Below are 16,067 nucleotides of genomic sequence, written 5' to 3' on the forward strand. Positions count from 1 at the left end.
TTTGATCTTACCTTATGAAGCAAGCTTTTGCTTTATTTCAGCAACCTTGAGATAAAGTTAAAAACAAAATAAAAACCAACTGCATCAGTTTTGTGTCATTGTCGATCCCAGTGCGGTTGTTGAGAACACGGCAAGCGTCGACTAGTTTCGCAGGTTACAATTTAAAAAAGTACACACAGAAAGGCAGAAAACTGCAATCAAATACCTACGGTGTGGAAGTGTGCTTTTGGGTCGTATCCGTCCACCGTTCGATGTGAGTTCATGCTAAAAAAATCCCAACCAGAGGCCAGCAGCAGAATCGATTTGTATCTCGGTCCGACGGATCCGTGCGAAAGGGTTGTTTTGTTTTCTTGTGTTAGCTCACGACTCGTGGGGGCAGTGCATTCTCATTACGCATTTTATCGCAGCAAACAGTGGTTGCTGTCCTACACAACAGCAGCAATTCGGCCTGTGCACATTTCCCGTATACCCCAGTCTTGGTAGTGTAGCCACCGTTCCGTGGTTTTATTTCGGGCGCTCTTCTATCGATTAATTTGACGTTTTCTCGTGCGAACGCAGGGCGGAGTGACGATCCCGGGAAAGGGTCCCGCGAGCTAGCAGACCAGCGCCAAGAAAAGGAGAATACCGTCAAATGTCAACCCGCAAAGAGTGGAAGGAGTGAACGGAGTGCGGGGCACCACTGAATAGGTGACCACGGACGGAGGGAAACACGAGGGGGCGCCCACTTGAATCTGTGTCAGCGTCGTCTGTGCGGTGTGACAAGTGCAGGGTGTAATTATATCGCCATCCATCCATCCATCCATCCATCCATGCATTTCACAAATGTCGTGTTTCAACGCTCGTGAAAGGATTGAACGAATCGGAGAAAGTGCCTCTGCTGCTGCTGCTGGTAACGTTGGCCTACGTCGGCCGGTGCCGTTCTTCGGCCGCTGGACCGTTATCCAGCAGGGGTGGTGAGCGTGGAAACACGGACGTGTGTGCGCGCGCGCGCCCGAGTCAACGGAATCGCGGTGTGGGTAATTCCACGGTCGGCGAAATCACCCAACCGTGCCCGTAGTTTCCCTCCACCCGCCGCTGATAAGACGTCCACCTTCCGGTATCGTATCGCGCCCGACAGCTGTGTCAAGTGCCGGGTTGCGAAGGTAGTGAATGCAAAACAAATGCCGCAAAGTAGGCGAAGAAGAAAATCATAACGTGCAGTTAGATGATCTAGCAGGCATCGACTTCAACGGTAAATTGAAGCGATTGAACGGGATCCCAGTGTCTTATGGAGTAAATACTAGTTCGAGCTAGTTCTGGAGAGTTCCAGTGTGCCGAAAAAGGTGGCTTCAAGACGCGGAGAAGGAACGATAGTTCCCCATTTGAAATAGGACCCCCCCGTTCCCGTCCGGTGGCAGTAAGGAATCGACCGGTTTCCAGCATAAAGAAAGGTAAGGCTCGGCTGGTAAAATAATAATAAGCACATTCCGGCTAAGCCCAAGGTGGCGGGGCTATAGAGGACCGCGGTACCACTCCAGAAATCGATGCCGAGCGTCGGAGTGTCGGATCGGCCCTGGGCGAAAGGCAAAAAAGAACCGAACCTGGAACCGGGCTCTGGGTTGGGCGATGGAGTAAAAGGATGGAATTATTAAATCAATAAATTAACCTTTTTTCCCTTATTTACCGAGGCGCAGCCACTCACACACAAACGCGTAGCAGGGACAATCGCTTTCCTTGCCGCCGCCAGAGTGAATCCATCGGGAAAGGGTGTCCTGTTTGTGTCGTGTTTCTCGCGATGAGCTCGATGGACATCCGCCAGTTGCGATGGCGTTCGTTGGTTCAGGTACATGTGGAAGACCCACAATGCTGGTTTTTCATATTGGCACTATGGGTGCGGCACATGGTAAAAGGAGGAAAAGTATGAACATTTTTCGCCCGCAGAATGTAAATCACCTTTTCAATTCGGTGTGCAAGAGTCTCTTGAAAGTTTGCATTGTTTCCCCTTTTGCAACAAATTATTAACAAATTTATCGAAAGAGAATCATTAATTACCTGTTTTGTTGTTGTTCATTGTCATTTCTAGCCAACATTAGTTAATCCTTTTCCAACTGCATTCCCACGCCAGGCCGCCACCGTTTCGGCCAACATTTGGGAGGAGTAGTGATGAAATTGAACCAAACACCGGAAACATCTTTCTGCGACCATTTCTACATAGGCTCTATATTTATTGTTTATGTACGCCGTTCATCCGAAGCACGACATGTTTTAGGAGTTCAGTTTAGTCTAACCTCCCCGGGTTCTGCGGGTTGCCTTAGTTGCCTCGCTTGGAGCTGAAACGATGCCACCGTGGTTTGAGGAGAAGCAAAAAAACGGCTAGACATGCGGCAAGAACCATCGGTGTCTGGTGCTAGCTAAAGATGACCCGTTTTGCCGTTGTTGTTTATTCACCGCTGGAGTACTTCGACGGCTTTTGTGGCATGTGGAAATTGGAGCAAACGGAATGTGTATGCAGCCGTATAATGTTTGCCGATGGAGCTCCTTTTTTTTCTGTTCAAGGGGCATCAGTCTAATGTTTAAGTTTGTAGTCAACGTTGCGTTGCACGGGTTCTATTTTTATCCGCCTCCTGACCGGTTCCGACGTGACCATGGCTGCATTGTGCATCGGCGCTAATGTGCACAACTGCTCCATCAACAATTGTCTCCACTACAACCGTTGTCTACCTGCCCGACTCTCCTTAAACCAACTGGCCACCAGTGGCGTCATGGAAAAGGTACAATCATAATTGCAAAATTGACGTTTTCTTAACCCTGAAAGTGTGTCCGACAAAGGGTGCATTTTGGCGCTAGGTGTTTTGGTTTTGTCTTAGTCTTTATTTTCAGCTTTTCGTTGGTTTTTAAATCTGTTGACGATGGGAAACTTTGTTTTTTGGCATTGTGTTTTGGTATGTTTGAATTTTGTGTTGCCCGCCAACTATGGCACGCGTACTGCGAGTCGTTCGTGGAGTGGACAAATCCTCTCACACCATTCCGTAGCAACCGGAGAGGCCACGCGCCTCCGAGGGTCAACCGATGGCACGAGGGGATTACGCGTCTGGACAAACAAATATACAAATAAGCAAGCAAACATTGAACCACCGGACACGCATCGGATCGTCCCCCCCTCCTACCGAATGGGCGAATGAACGGAAATGTTATGACTGTTTATGCAAACCTACCCCCCTCTTACTCGTCCCCATTTCCAACACTTGCCGTTTCCGTGAGAAAAATAAAATATAAACCACACATGGCTTTGTACGCTTGCGCGATTCTGTTACCACTAGCTTTGCGCAGGTTCACATTAGAATGGGTTAAATAAATCATCATCATTAGCGACGTGCTTACCGTTTCATATGTTTGCCGCCCACCCTTTGTCCCCCGAACGATGTCATTAAATGACACACTAAAGTATTTTATTTATCAATGGTTCGTTAGTGATAGCACACAAAAAAGGGAGAAGAAAAAAACCAATCTGGCGGATAAATTCTATTTATCCTTCAAACTTACGTCCCGTTGCATACCTTCGATTACTTCGTGCGATGCAAAACACAGTGCGGCGTGCGATTTAAAATAGAACGATTGTGTGGACGTGACGAATGTGTGCATAGCAAATCATATCACACGGCCCACGAGGTCCCCGTCCGGTCCGAAGTGGAACCGAATTAGCGAACAGTTGATACGCGATTTCCGGCGTCGAGCAGAAACGGTCAGATTAGGCGGCCAGCCGATGGTCGACTTGGTGGAAACTTGAAACAATCGAGTTTCACATTGCAGTTGCGCGCTCAAACTGGCAAACCGAATTAGCTACATTTCCAATTGAGTTTTAAGTAACTTTGCACTAGTAATTTATTAAATGAAGCTCTTAATGGTCGAACAGTACTTTAAAGCATAAATTAAAATATTTTTCAGTATTTTTTCAATAAGTATGGCATTTTTTCTATACCAAATTGCTAAACTTAGGAAAAACGACTAAAAGTGAATGAGAATTCCAAACTGCAATTGTTACTGCAATTACTCATGAAATGTTAGGAAAACAACTACATAATCGTGTTGCATAATCAAAAAGAGATTTTAGAAAAGAACCTCATCATGGTTAAAATGTGTTTTTTAATGTATATTCGGAAATTTTAAACAATCACAACAACCTTTTCAATCTTCTCATATTTGTTTGCTTCTATCGTAGGGTTGTTCTTATCACATTGGCGGCAATTTTATCAGTCGGTAAAAAGACAAACCGTATCAAGTATTTACCTAATTGGTGCTGGACGGGGTGTTTTCGGTTTTCCCTTTGCGTCTTGTTGCAGCTTTAATTACACTTATATGCTTTTATCGCGGAACGGTTGGATATCTTCATAATGAATGCTTGGTACTAAGAGCATTTCACAACGATGATAACTGGGACATTTGTTTCTTGCCAGTTGGGTTGACTGATGATTTAAACAATTGTCTATTGGGCAGGTCGTCGAACGGTTTTCGTGTATCAAATGGACATTTATTTATTGCAATTTAACCTGGTTAACAACAGCAGCCTGCCCGTGTGCAGTCTTACATTAACCGGATGTTAGCCAGTCCGACGCTCGGTACAAGCCGAACCCATGTTCAATTATCAATTTAATTTACTTTAATTACAGTACAGTCGCAACCGGGGGGCCGCCCCGGGGTCAGATCGGCTCAATTGGACGTCGGACCTGGTGTGGTCCTATGACAGTGCAGGGTGCCTTAGGAAGCAACGGAGAGCCGGCGCATCGGATGGCGCAGCGAACCGTCTTGGGTGTCAGTTTTCAGTAAACTTTTCTTATGACGAACGGCGAGCTTCTGGTGTGCAACGCCTCCGACACAGTTGTTTCGCGTGAGTTTTGCCTTGTTTCTCTGTTTCGCTGCTTTAGTCGTTTGGAGAGGTAGTCGAATTCGAAATTTAACCTTCTGTGCTGTAAATCAATGCATCCCTAACTGATTGCGTAATTTGATCGCTTAGACTTTCACGTAGCTAGCAGCAATGCGTAGCAGGTAGCGACACGTTGCACTATTTTGACTAATAAAGCAGGAGTTTGGAGTTTGTTTATGTTCGTTGATAAAATTGATAGTATATAGCATTAAATTTGTTTTTTTGTTGTTCATTCACTTACCTGCAAAACTTTCGTCCCACGTAAACACAATGATTTCCTCTGCTTTTCGAAACATTAACATTTATTTACGTACTCTACTACATTAAAGCCTTGTATGATCCTTGAAAATGGCTCTTACACTGGGGAAAAGGGTGAGACTGTTCGGAACTTTGGATCGTTCGCCTCACTGCCGACCGGTTGGTTCGTAAATGCTGGCCCCAAAGTGGCCGGAAATGGAAGTTTTACTAAAAGTGTTCTTCTACCCCATCTAACATTGACTGTAAATTGTACCTTACTGTGATTTATAAAAATGAAACCGTCCTTCAGCAGCCGACCTACGGAGGAGAGTTTGTTCGAAGGAAATGGACGACGAAAGCGGATCATTTACGGTGGACACACTGAGACGTGGGTTGGGTTTTGGTGCAGGTGTTTAGAATCTAGGTATCGCTAGAAGGAAACGCTATCACTAGAACTAGAAAGGCCTTCGATTGTTACCCCTATGTTTTCGCCTACACAGCTAACAACTGGTTCATAAACGTTTCGGTTGGTGTTTTATAGCCATCAATTTGGCGAGACGTCTCTGCTGTCCTCTCTTCTCACCGACGCATTTTCGGTGTATCGCATTTTCGCTTTTAATAAGGGGTTGATTTACGCTCGTCAATCTCTAGATGTTACGAAAATGTAATGACGACTAAAAGTAAAAGAAAATTGAACGCATGTTAATTCGTTTAAAATGTAATCCACAACAAACATTAGTTAGTATAGAATGGTAATTCACTTGAACAATTCTTTCCATTAGGATTATAAATCTTCATAGCACTTATTTTAGAACTACACAACTCCGTTTGAAATTGGAAAGTGTCCTGTTTGATGGTGTAATGCAAATTGATTGGTGTGTGTTCAAGATGCAAATCATGTTCAATGAAAAAACCAGTTTGGAGAAGATTCACAATAAACAACAATTGAACATGTGTTCCTAACATCGCTTACTTGTTGTTTAACAACTTCAGAACCTTAAAATATAAGAAACTCAGCCTGATATGTCCCACGTGCTTATTTGATTTGTTGATTCCTTGTGGTTTCCACATTTACCCACGAAGTTGAAAAGCACATTTTTCATCGAAATATAAAGCACCGGTAAATACAAAAAACGGGTTTCTCTAACTTATGCTCCGAAATTGCGTGGAAAACCCCGATTGTAGTTTTGGTTGGTATTACTTTTTACGACTACGTGGTGCAAGCGTACTTTTTCAACGCTTCGTATGAGCTTTATCAGGCCGAGTTTCAGGTTTAGGATGTTGAGAAACGGCTAGTATTGATAAGAAAACGACCAATTGAGTCCAAAACAGAGAGAACTTCTCTACGATGCGAGTTGTCTTCGATAGAATTTTTCAATTTTACTCTGATCGGGGTTTAATTAAATTTTCTAAAATAAAAACCCCCACACATTTCGCGTCTTTTCAGGGGTTTACTGTTTTTAAACCCAAACAAACCCATATGATAATGTGGCTTAGATTGGTGAAATGGAAATATTCGCGATTCATTCAGGCCAAAGTGTGATGTTCAATGTTCTACCAAAGTGTGAAACTGCTGTGGCAGATTCGTAATCCAAAGAACTTTTAACTGACAATTACCATGGTGTTTTAGAGTGGTGTTATAATTACTTGGGTTCTTACCTCGCCGAGCGGACGAACATGGGGTATTTCTCGTGTATTGGGGTTTTTCGCTCTCGATTTCGTTCCATCGCCACCTCACACGTACCCACTGGATTCGAGTTTTAAGGCCGCCTCGTACGTCGGTAGGCCGGTGTTGTCGATGATTTGACTCATATCCAACCGGACCAGACCGTTCTCGTCCAGCAGCCGCCGGATGCCGGGCTGCGGTTCGCCCGGAGCGCCCGGACTCCCGTTACCGTTGGTGAGATCTTCGGTGCGCTGCTGCTGGAGGGTGTCCTGGTCGTCAGTTTGGCGCTGGTCGATCAGAATCTCGATCAGACCGGCATCGCCCCGAGGGGGTCCAGTAATCACGTTGTTATTTTCGTTCGCGGCCCGTCGTGACGCTTCATTAGCGGACGGTTCCGCCGGACAGCCTCGGGTGTCCCCTCGGAGAGTTGCATCGTTATTATTCATCGTGTCCAGCCGGACCGTCGACGGGCTCGGTAAGGTGGCCAACGTCGTCGTCTCCATTGTGAGTATGTCACTGTCATCGTTGTTGTTGTTGTTGTTGTGGGTGGCGGGTGTAACAATGGCACTATTACCACCGCCTTCCATGCCGTTACTTCTTTCGACAGGGATGCTGCTGCAGCTGCTGGGAGTCGCTCCGACGTTGGTGGAGCTATCATAATCGACTAATAGTGGCCCGTTACTTATCCCATCGAGCCAATCTAGTGGCGTGTCGGACGGACCGGCGGCGGCGGCGGCGGCGATGGACGTCGCGTTCGTCGATGGATCAATCTGCACCCGGTGACCCCCACCGGTTTCCGCCGCCACGTGACAGCCACAGCCGGGACAGTAAATTGGCGACCCGTTGGAGCGACCGCTGACGGTACAACCGCAATTTCGCAACACCTCGCCGGCCTCCCGCTGCTCCTCCTGCCGTTCGGCTTCCTCCAGCTCGATGCTGCGCCAGAACGGTTCCGTCACGTCCCGGTCGTTCGCTTCGTCCGGATTGACGTCTCGCCGGGTCAAACCCCGCCTGTGGTGGTGGTGGTGGTGGTGCGTCCCATCGGCGAACCGTGCCCTTGCGGTGGCCTTCCGCAGCAACGCCTCGGTGCAGGAGCTTTTGCACTCATCCGGCGCACCCTCCATCGAACAGCCCGATTCGGCCACTTCCTCCACAGGGCAGTTGGTTCTCGGCTTGTCGCGACATGACACCGCACACGCCAGCAGCTCGTCATGGGCGACGACTGTGTCGTAGGACGGTGGCGGACCGTTCGGGTACGGCGTGTAATGCTGCTGCTGCTGCAGCAGATGGTGGTACGGAAATGGAAGCTGGCCGTTATGATTTATGGTGCTGCCGACCATCGGTAGCGACTGATAGTCGCCGGCACCGCCACCGTCCATAAAATATCCACCACCGGACGCCGCCGGAGCATCGTAGCACTGCGCGGAAGAAGGAAAGAGAAAGTGAAAACGGCGTATTGCACAAAGTAAAACGCGCGAGTTGGAAACATAAAATCAAGGAGTGACAATAATAAAACAAAAACCCATCGCACTCCCACAATGAATCGCAACTCTGTCGTCACGATCATCGCCTTTTGCGTGGAAAGTGCAACTTTCCGGGGGAAGATGGAATCCTTTACGAGCTACTACAAATTGCACCTTCCGAGCTCAACCGACGACGCCGACGAGTGCCCACTAATCCTCGCTAATGAAGATGGAAGGGGGCGTGCGAATCTGCCGGACCGAAGAGAGAGAGAGAGAGAGAGAGTGGCGGTGGAACGGTTTGGTGATGCGCATAAATTAATTAAACTTCTTTTGTACGCACATAACCCGCGCCAGAACATCTTGGCTTGGTTGCAATTTTCCTCGCCACCGGATTGGGGTCACGTTTCGTGGTAGTACGCTGTTTTTTTTTTTTTGCATGTGGCCGGGCGAGGAGGGTTGTAATGAAATACACCGGGACACTTGTCGTAAACAGGGTAATTAATTTTCATTACCATCACCATCCTCGTCCCTCCCACCCCCGTGGGTGCGACCTTTGACATTTTTATTTATTTATGTTGGTTTACTCAGGCAAAAGGGAAATCTTGCACTGCTTGCTGGCGGGATGGAGAAAATTAGTGAAATTCTTCCCCCATTCGATCATCGTAGCACGAAACTCCGTAGCGAAGGATCGTCCGCCTGTTTCGTCGCATTATTCGATTATCCCACTGAATATTTAACCGATTTACGGATTTTCGCGCCCATCGTGGTGGAAAAGTGTGCGCCCATGTTCGGTGACATATGGATGGCGGCCACTGATCGCCGATCGGTGGGGGGGAGCGGGTGATTTGTGGGCCTCGATTAACGTTTGCCTTGTTCGACGAAGACGGACGACGGGTAAGAAGACGAAGCAGAAGACGATGGTTCGATTAGATGGACGTTTTTATCGCCCGATTGAATTACTCCGACATAGAGGGGGTTTTGTGATTTCGGCTTCTTTTTTTATGGTCAAATGTTACTTCATGCACGCACAATGGCGTTTTTCGCGGCGCTTATGGCCTACCAAAGGTTCGAAATCCCAACCCACCACCACATCGACTGGAATCGTCGGGAGTAGCGGGTTGCTAATGCCGGATGCATAAATTTTGTTTTATAGCAACGGAAGTGGGAGACAAATTAATATACGGCTTATTTAGTTTTGGTTTGAGCTTGATTTAGTAACCGATAGAAGTGCTGTAAGCGATTCCGGCATTGGTGTTTGAGCACTGAACTTTGTAACTGTATCCTACGGAGCCGTTTGAACTACGTTCCAACGTGCTTCCTTCGAATGTATCTAACATTCAAATATCCAAACAGTGGACCTACGCCGGAGAAGGCCAACGTAATGGTGGGGCTCAATTTGGTATCGATTTTTCAATTTTCTGCTCTAGAATGAAGGAAATCCGTGGCAAACACTACGGTTGCCACCTTTTTTCTTTTGCACCTGCACGTTGGTGAAGGCTGCTTCGGGAAGGTGAATATACATTTTTAATGGCTCCTAAAATATCACATACACGAAGATATGCCCCTCCCATGCCCAGTAGGACGTCTACAAAAAAAGGAAGAAAATCATGTAGAAGCCTTTGTGATGGAACGGTTGACGTCGCACAGCGGGATGATTGGTGGACAATTCCGAAAAAAAATGTCCCGTTTGAGGGGTAATGCCAATAAGCTTTTTACTAATTGTTTAAGAAAATACGAAATATTAATCTTATGCTGTAATAGTACATTGCAGCTGTGTAACGTCAAAGAAGGAAAAGGGCAGCTGTTGTGATTTTCCACTCAATCATGAAAATCAATCCTATTTTTCTGTTCATTACACAGAGGTCTTCTTTTGATAATACATTTAAGAAAAATAGGAGAATTTAAACAAAATAAATATTTTCCCTTCGTTTTCTCTGCAACATCCCACTGTGCGTCCGGTTGGAACAGCGAAATGCTGCCTAATGTGCGCGGACAGATTCTTACAGATTGCTTATCGTACAATCGGACCTACCTGCTCGACGCTGTAGATCTCCATGTTGGCCTCCGTTTCGAGCCACTGCTGGCGATAGAGGGAATTGGAGCGCTTTTTGATGTTCCGATGGCAACAGTAGCACACGAAGCACACTACCGTGATCACCACGGAGAGCATCGCCCTGTGGAAGCAGAAATGCAGCAAAGAAATTATTATTTTTTTGTGGACATGGCTTTTAATCGCACGCTAACGCAACTCTAAACTGCAGGCAATACTAAAGGTTTGTGCATGTATTGTATTTGATATGTAGTCAAACGACCAAAGAAATGTGTAACCCTGCGCGCCATCCATTTCTTAATCGCGGGAACAAAGTTTTACGACCCGTCCATCATAACCGGCGTGATAAGCAAGTGACGCGTAACCGTTAACTTTCAAAAGGGCACTTGCAGTTTTTTTTTTTTTGGGTGGGAGAATGATGATAGCACAAAGCCCTGTACTGAATAGATCGACTGAATGCTTTTGTGTCCGCCAAGATGGTGCTAAATTCCCGTCAGATCATCGACGATGTCATATCGATTGAAAAATGGTGGAGTTGTTAAAATAAAAAATACTTCCTAAGGTTTTTTTTCTTAAGCTTTCAGCATTGTTATTGTTCTACTCACTGAAAGAGCTGCTCACGAAAATGTCCTATAAAATGTCTAATCTTTACGACGGTTTGAGGTGAAGTGACGGGGTGTTATAAAGTTGGGATTATTGGCTAACGGGGTACTTCAAAAATCCATGCAAATATGACCGTAACATCTTCGATTTTTTAAACATATTTTTGCAGCAGAACAAAATTTTATGATCAATGATTTATTTTTCAGAACTCAAATCACGTATTCTTTAATATCCTGTGAACGGTGTTGTACCCATTCACTGCATCATGAAATGTGTTTCATTCAGTAACTGAACCTTGTATCCAACGGGTTTTCCATTGGTAGGTTTCTGTTGTTCGTCGAACAATTGGTGAAAAAGGTTGACATAGCGAAGTGCAAACAAGTGCAGGCATAAACAAACAACAAGTATGTTTTATTCTAACGTTTTTGGAACGATGTGCCTTTTTTGTGCTGTGCATTGGTTATGCAAGCGCGTCATGTCACCTGCATCTGTGACGTGAAGATATTCCCCTTTTCCCGACGGTTTTCACATATTTGTGTGTTTCCTTTTTTGCTTTTCTTGGTGTAAACGGTTTCCTCAAACTTCTACCGATCTCTCCGGGGTAAGCCTTGACGAGTTAACTTGCTGAACGGATACAACAAATCCGTTTCCTCTGGTAGAATGCGACGGAGAAAAAATACACACGGGATAAATGCATACGAAATCTAGCCGGTTCAGCAGTCATCATCGTGCACCGGGCAACAATATAAATTCATTAGTGCTTGTGACAGGTAATAAGTTTTTATTGTTCCCTCAGCATGACAAGCCGAACTCGGCGGGGGAGTTATGTTGCAAAAATGGAGAACTTGACCGTGCTTTTCCAGGCGAGAGAAATTCTTTTTGTGGTTTTTGTACGAGCCGATTGTTTGTGACAGAAATGGAATTGTCTAGCATACATTAAATTGCATTGCTTTTAAATAATCTTTTACGAAAGTATCAAAAAATTTCTTTTTAAACATTTTCTAGTTTATATTCAGAAATTCTATGAAGAAGTGCTTTGAAAGAAAGGGACGAATGAAATGAAACATCGAAACTGTAATTTCGGTTCGTAGTGAGAATAATCATAGGACGCAAGATCTTCTAAATCTTCTTTCTAAAACACAAACACAATAAGAAGAAGATAAAAAACTTCTTCAGTAAGTTTTCCCCTATAGTTAATAGAACCTGAGATTAAGTCTGTAAACACAACGCTATTCGGTAAGACGAACCACAATTGAGTAGTGTCCAACCGAAGGATGGCTTAGACATGCTCCACGAAGTATAGCATAAGAACAGTTTTAACAGAAAATAATAAAGTACCAAACAAAGGCGGTAATGTTTTTGCGCTGGTAGAAAGAAGCAAAATGTTGTGTCACCTCCAGCGATCGGAAGCCCCGGAACGAAGGTTAATTGATTCGGTTTCGGCTCGGACACATAAAAGTTTCGACAAAAATAAAGCCCCAGGATGGAAGGAACCCGGAGTGCATGCAAAGGTACTTGTAGTCATGTTTTGTAACCTGGAAAAGCAAGGACCTTCGATGTAGTTCATCCAGAAAGATCGCACCACGCCTTCAAAGAATTAGAAAATGAAGAGAAAATGGAGCGAATAACCGAATAAAAGAATTAGGAAAAAAGCAATCCATTGTCGAGTGATTGAAACTTTGCTGTCCGGAAACTTTTACGTCAATACCACTCCTCGACGCAGGGAAAACTGGCCCCCCCTGGAGGCAACGAGGCAACTAAAAGTTACAAATGTTGTCAATCGATGTGCTTTAATACTTGCCTAAAGATACCTGCGGGAAGGTTCGCACTTTCCTTTTATTTTTGCGTTTCGTTTTACTTCTCTCGAAAGTTTTCGGTCGAAAGCTTCCGATTCTTTTCTAAACACCAGCAACTGTTGCTGCCGGTCCTGGGCATGGCCGGAGATAATTGAAGCATAAATTGTGAGGAAAAGTGCGACTCCTTCGAGGATGAGCACCGTGGAGTTTGGAGGGAGGGAGGGTAGCAAAATAGCGGAACAAGCATCGTACACATTCATTCGCCACTTCAATTATGTCCAATCGGACCGAATAGAATAGGAACAAATGGTGCACATGATTATGTGATGGCTTTTCCCGGTGTCCCATACTCCGCTGATCCCTTTCCCCCTCGTCGTCAACCGCCCAAAGGGACTTTAATCCCACGGACTGATCGAGATGCAGCCGAATGGGTTTCCTAGAACGTCCAGAACGGTGGTCCAGAGAGCTTACGCCAAATACCCCGAGGATAGTGGAGCATGTTTTCTAATTTTCACTCTTCCCTTTCGCCAATCGGGTTGTTTTTCTTTCTTTACTTCGTCTAACAAAATGAAAAACACGCATAAAAAAGGGACAAGTTTGGGTTGTTTTACGAAAAGAGTAAAGTAATGAAAAAAAACCTTGCACTAAGATTGACCCTTTTCCGGCTTACCTTCGGATGGATGCTCTTCCAAACACACACACACACACACACACATACACTCAAACATCTCATATACTTCTTTATCCCCATGGCAGTAGCTTTACTTTAAGATGAATCACTTGAAAACCGTTTGCATCATGTTGACAGAAAATGGAGCGAATGGGAAAAAAAAACCCCTCACCCCTTTTCCCGTGGCATTCCGTGGCCACCTTATCGGGCTGGGCCGGGGGGGTCGTCCAGAGATAGTGCGACGCAAGGCCACACTTGCCGGAAAGCCCAAGGTGACGGTCCGAGGTGAAAGCGAAGCGGTAGCAAACAGCCCGCGGCCAATCGAAAACATAAACCTTCGGGAATCGGGAATGGAACCTTGCTTTGCGGGTGGAAGAAGTGGGGTAGGAGGCCACCTCGTACCGGAAGCAATCTACACTGGATGTAAAAGGGGTGGTTCGTAAGGTAGGAAGAAGTGCCGAGTAGCCGTTAGCTAAATTACATGTCACGGGAGTGTAATTATAAAGCTGACGACAGAAATCACTTCGTACGGGAAGGAAGCCACCTGGACGGGCTGGACGGGAGGGGAGGAGGGGTATACCGGAATTGCGGAGGAGAGTCGGTCCTCATACGATAAATATATTCTTGTCAGATTCTACGAACATTTTCCATCTTCTGGAGAGGTTACTTTATGTCGATTTCGGACATTCGTTTCAACTAGTGATGAGAATAACGATTCAGTAACGTGATTCAATTCAGAGTGAGTGAGTAAGAAGAGGAATAGGAGAATGAATTGGCTCTGGGAGAGTGAATTGACTCAGGGAGAGTGAATTGGCTCAGGAAGAGTGAATTGACAATTTTGTGAGCTGAAATTAGCCAGTTTTTCGATGGGTAATTACTAGAGTTGTGTAAATCTGATTCAGATTCATGAATCTGACTGAATCTCTGCCTTATAAGGGATTCATGAATCTTTCGTCAAGAATCCTAAAGACACACCAACTGATGAAAATTCATTAAGGTTTGAAAATTCATTCATTAAGCTTTGAAAATTAGAATCTTAGAATGAATCTTAGGTGACAGATTCATATGAATGAATCTCGCCAAAAGATTCATTAAGCACGACACTAGTAATTACTGATGAACTGAACTGACCTGGTAATCAATGATGAGCCATCGAAAAAATGTGCAGTTTTGAGCTTGCAAAATAGTCAAATCATGCTGAGGGAGCCAATTCACTCTTCCTGAGCCAATTCGCTCTCCCTGAGCCAATTCACTCGTACTGAGTCAATACATTCACACTGAGCCAATACATTCTCACTGAGCCGAATCATTAATGAGCCAAATAAATCATCTTGGTGAATTGAATCAATTCATTTATTGCGATGAAATGGCTCACTCATTCACTCTGAGTCAGTTTGCACATCACTAGTTTCAACTTCATATGTATTCATCTTTTGAAAGTAACTTGAAAAAACTTGCATCATCCAACTGAAGGTTCGCAATTTTTGTTCATGTTCTCTGAGAGTTTGCAAAAATGAAGGCGTTTTTTTATTGCTTTCGGTAAAATAGAGTAGGTTCGGATTGTAAACCACCTTGTAAAATGAAACAATATTTTAGCATGATGCTCTCATTAGTGAGAATAATCCCCTGCTTTAGGAGCATTTGATGATGATGATGATGACGATGGCGATGCGCATCGTGGCTTCAAGCTGCACCGAACGAGGTGACATTATTCAAATGTGTCCTCGCAATTCGCCGCACACGAGATTCGGAGTCACTCCCTGAGACAATGTGCTTCCGCTTTGTATAATTGACGAGGATGGTGCGGAGGATGGGCCAAAGGAGGCGACCATCCATCCCATCCCACAGGTGACAGGCAAACCGCAAGCTTCCGGTGCTGCATTTTTACTGCCCCCCGTTTTACATTCTGGTTGAAAAATGTTGCCAGAAAGAAAAACCCCGCGACATCGCCTTTCCAGTTCTTGAGTTATTGTGGATTTTTTCAAGCCCAGCCAGGTTGTAGCCACCGTCCACCGCAAGGATTCGCCCACTCCATGCAACTCGTCGTTCTTGCGCTCTTTCTGCACGTTGTTTCATCTATCTTTTTGAGTTTTTTTAAACACGGGGAATTATGTTGATGGGAAGTCATTTGGTTTACCCCCAAAGTGCAGAGCGATCGTCAGGGAAGAGTTACGTTTGGCGTTACTGTTGTTGTGGTTTTGTCCTGGAAAAAACCCCCCCCTATCCTTTCTAACACCTACGAGGTACAAACAGAAGCAACTCTTTATCAGAAGGCGAAAGTGCGATGGCTTTCCGGTGGCATCCTTTCCGGATAAAAGTAGTTTACGAAGAAGCCTCAAATCGACGGGGATGCATTTAATTTTTGCATTCGTCCAGGTGCGATAATGACACGTACCGGAAAACCTTAGTACCCTCTTCAAAAGGTATGTACACTGACAATTCTCGGAACATCGGATAACACATTTTCGGGGTCACATAAACATATGACTTTTTTCTGAATTGTTTTTGTTTCGTAAAAGTTTTGTATTGTTTCCGGTTTTACGGATTTCTCCACAGAATATTCTTTTAAAAACATCCAAATTTGCAAATCAATTAACTCTGCTATTTCAAAAGGCTTATAATGAACATTTAAGCTTACATTAAATAGCAGACAACACTATAAATGTTTACCGTTTTAATAAA

General features: G+C 45.0%; 1 protein-coding gene across 1 annotated transcript in view; it reads left to right on the top strand.

The window, feature by feature from the left end:
- The first annotated feature begins 1,329 nt into the window (after positions 1-1,329).
- Positions 1,330-16,067, top strand: part of LOC131262902 (probable beta-hexosaminidase fdl) — a 36,069-nt gene continuing 21,331 nt past the window's right edge. The window contains exons 1-2 of the mRNA XM_058264996.1: positions 1,330-1,430; positions 4,647-4,864. The gene's annotated coding sequence lies outside the window, so the exon portion shown is untranslated. The remainder of the gene's footprint in view (positions 1,431-4,646; positions 4,865-16,067) is intronic.

Source organism: Anopheles coustani, chromosome 2 (assembly GCF_943734705.1).
Source record: "Anopheles coustani chromosome 2, idAnoCousDA_361_x.2, whole genome shotgun sequence".
Taxonomy (NCBI): domain Eukaryota; kingdom Metazoa; phylum Arthropoda; class Insecta; order Diptera; family Culicidae; genus Anopheles; species Anopheles coustani.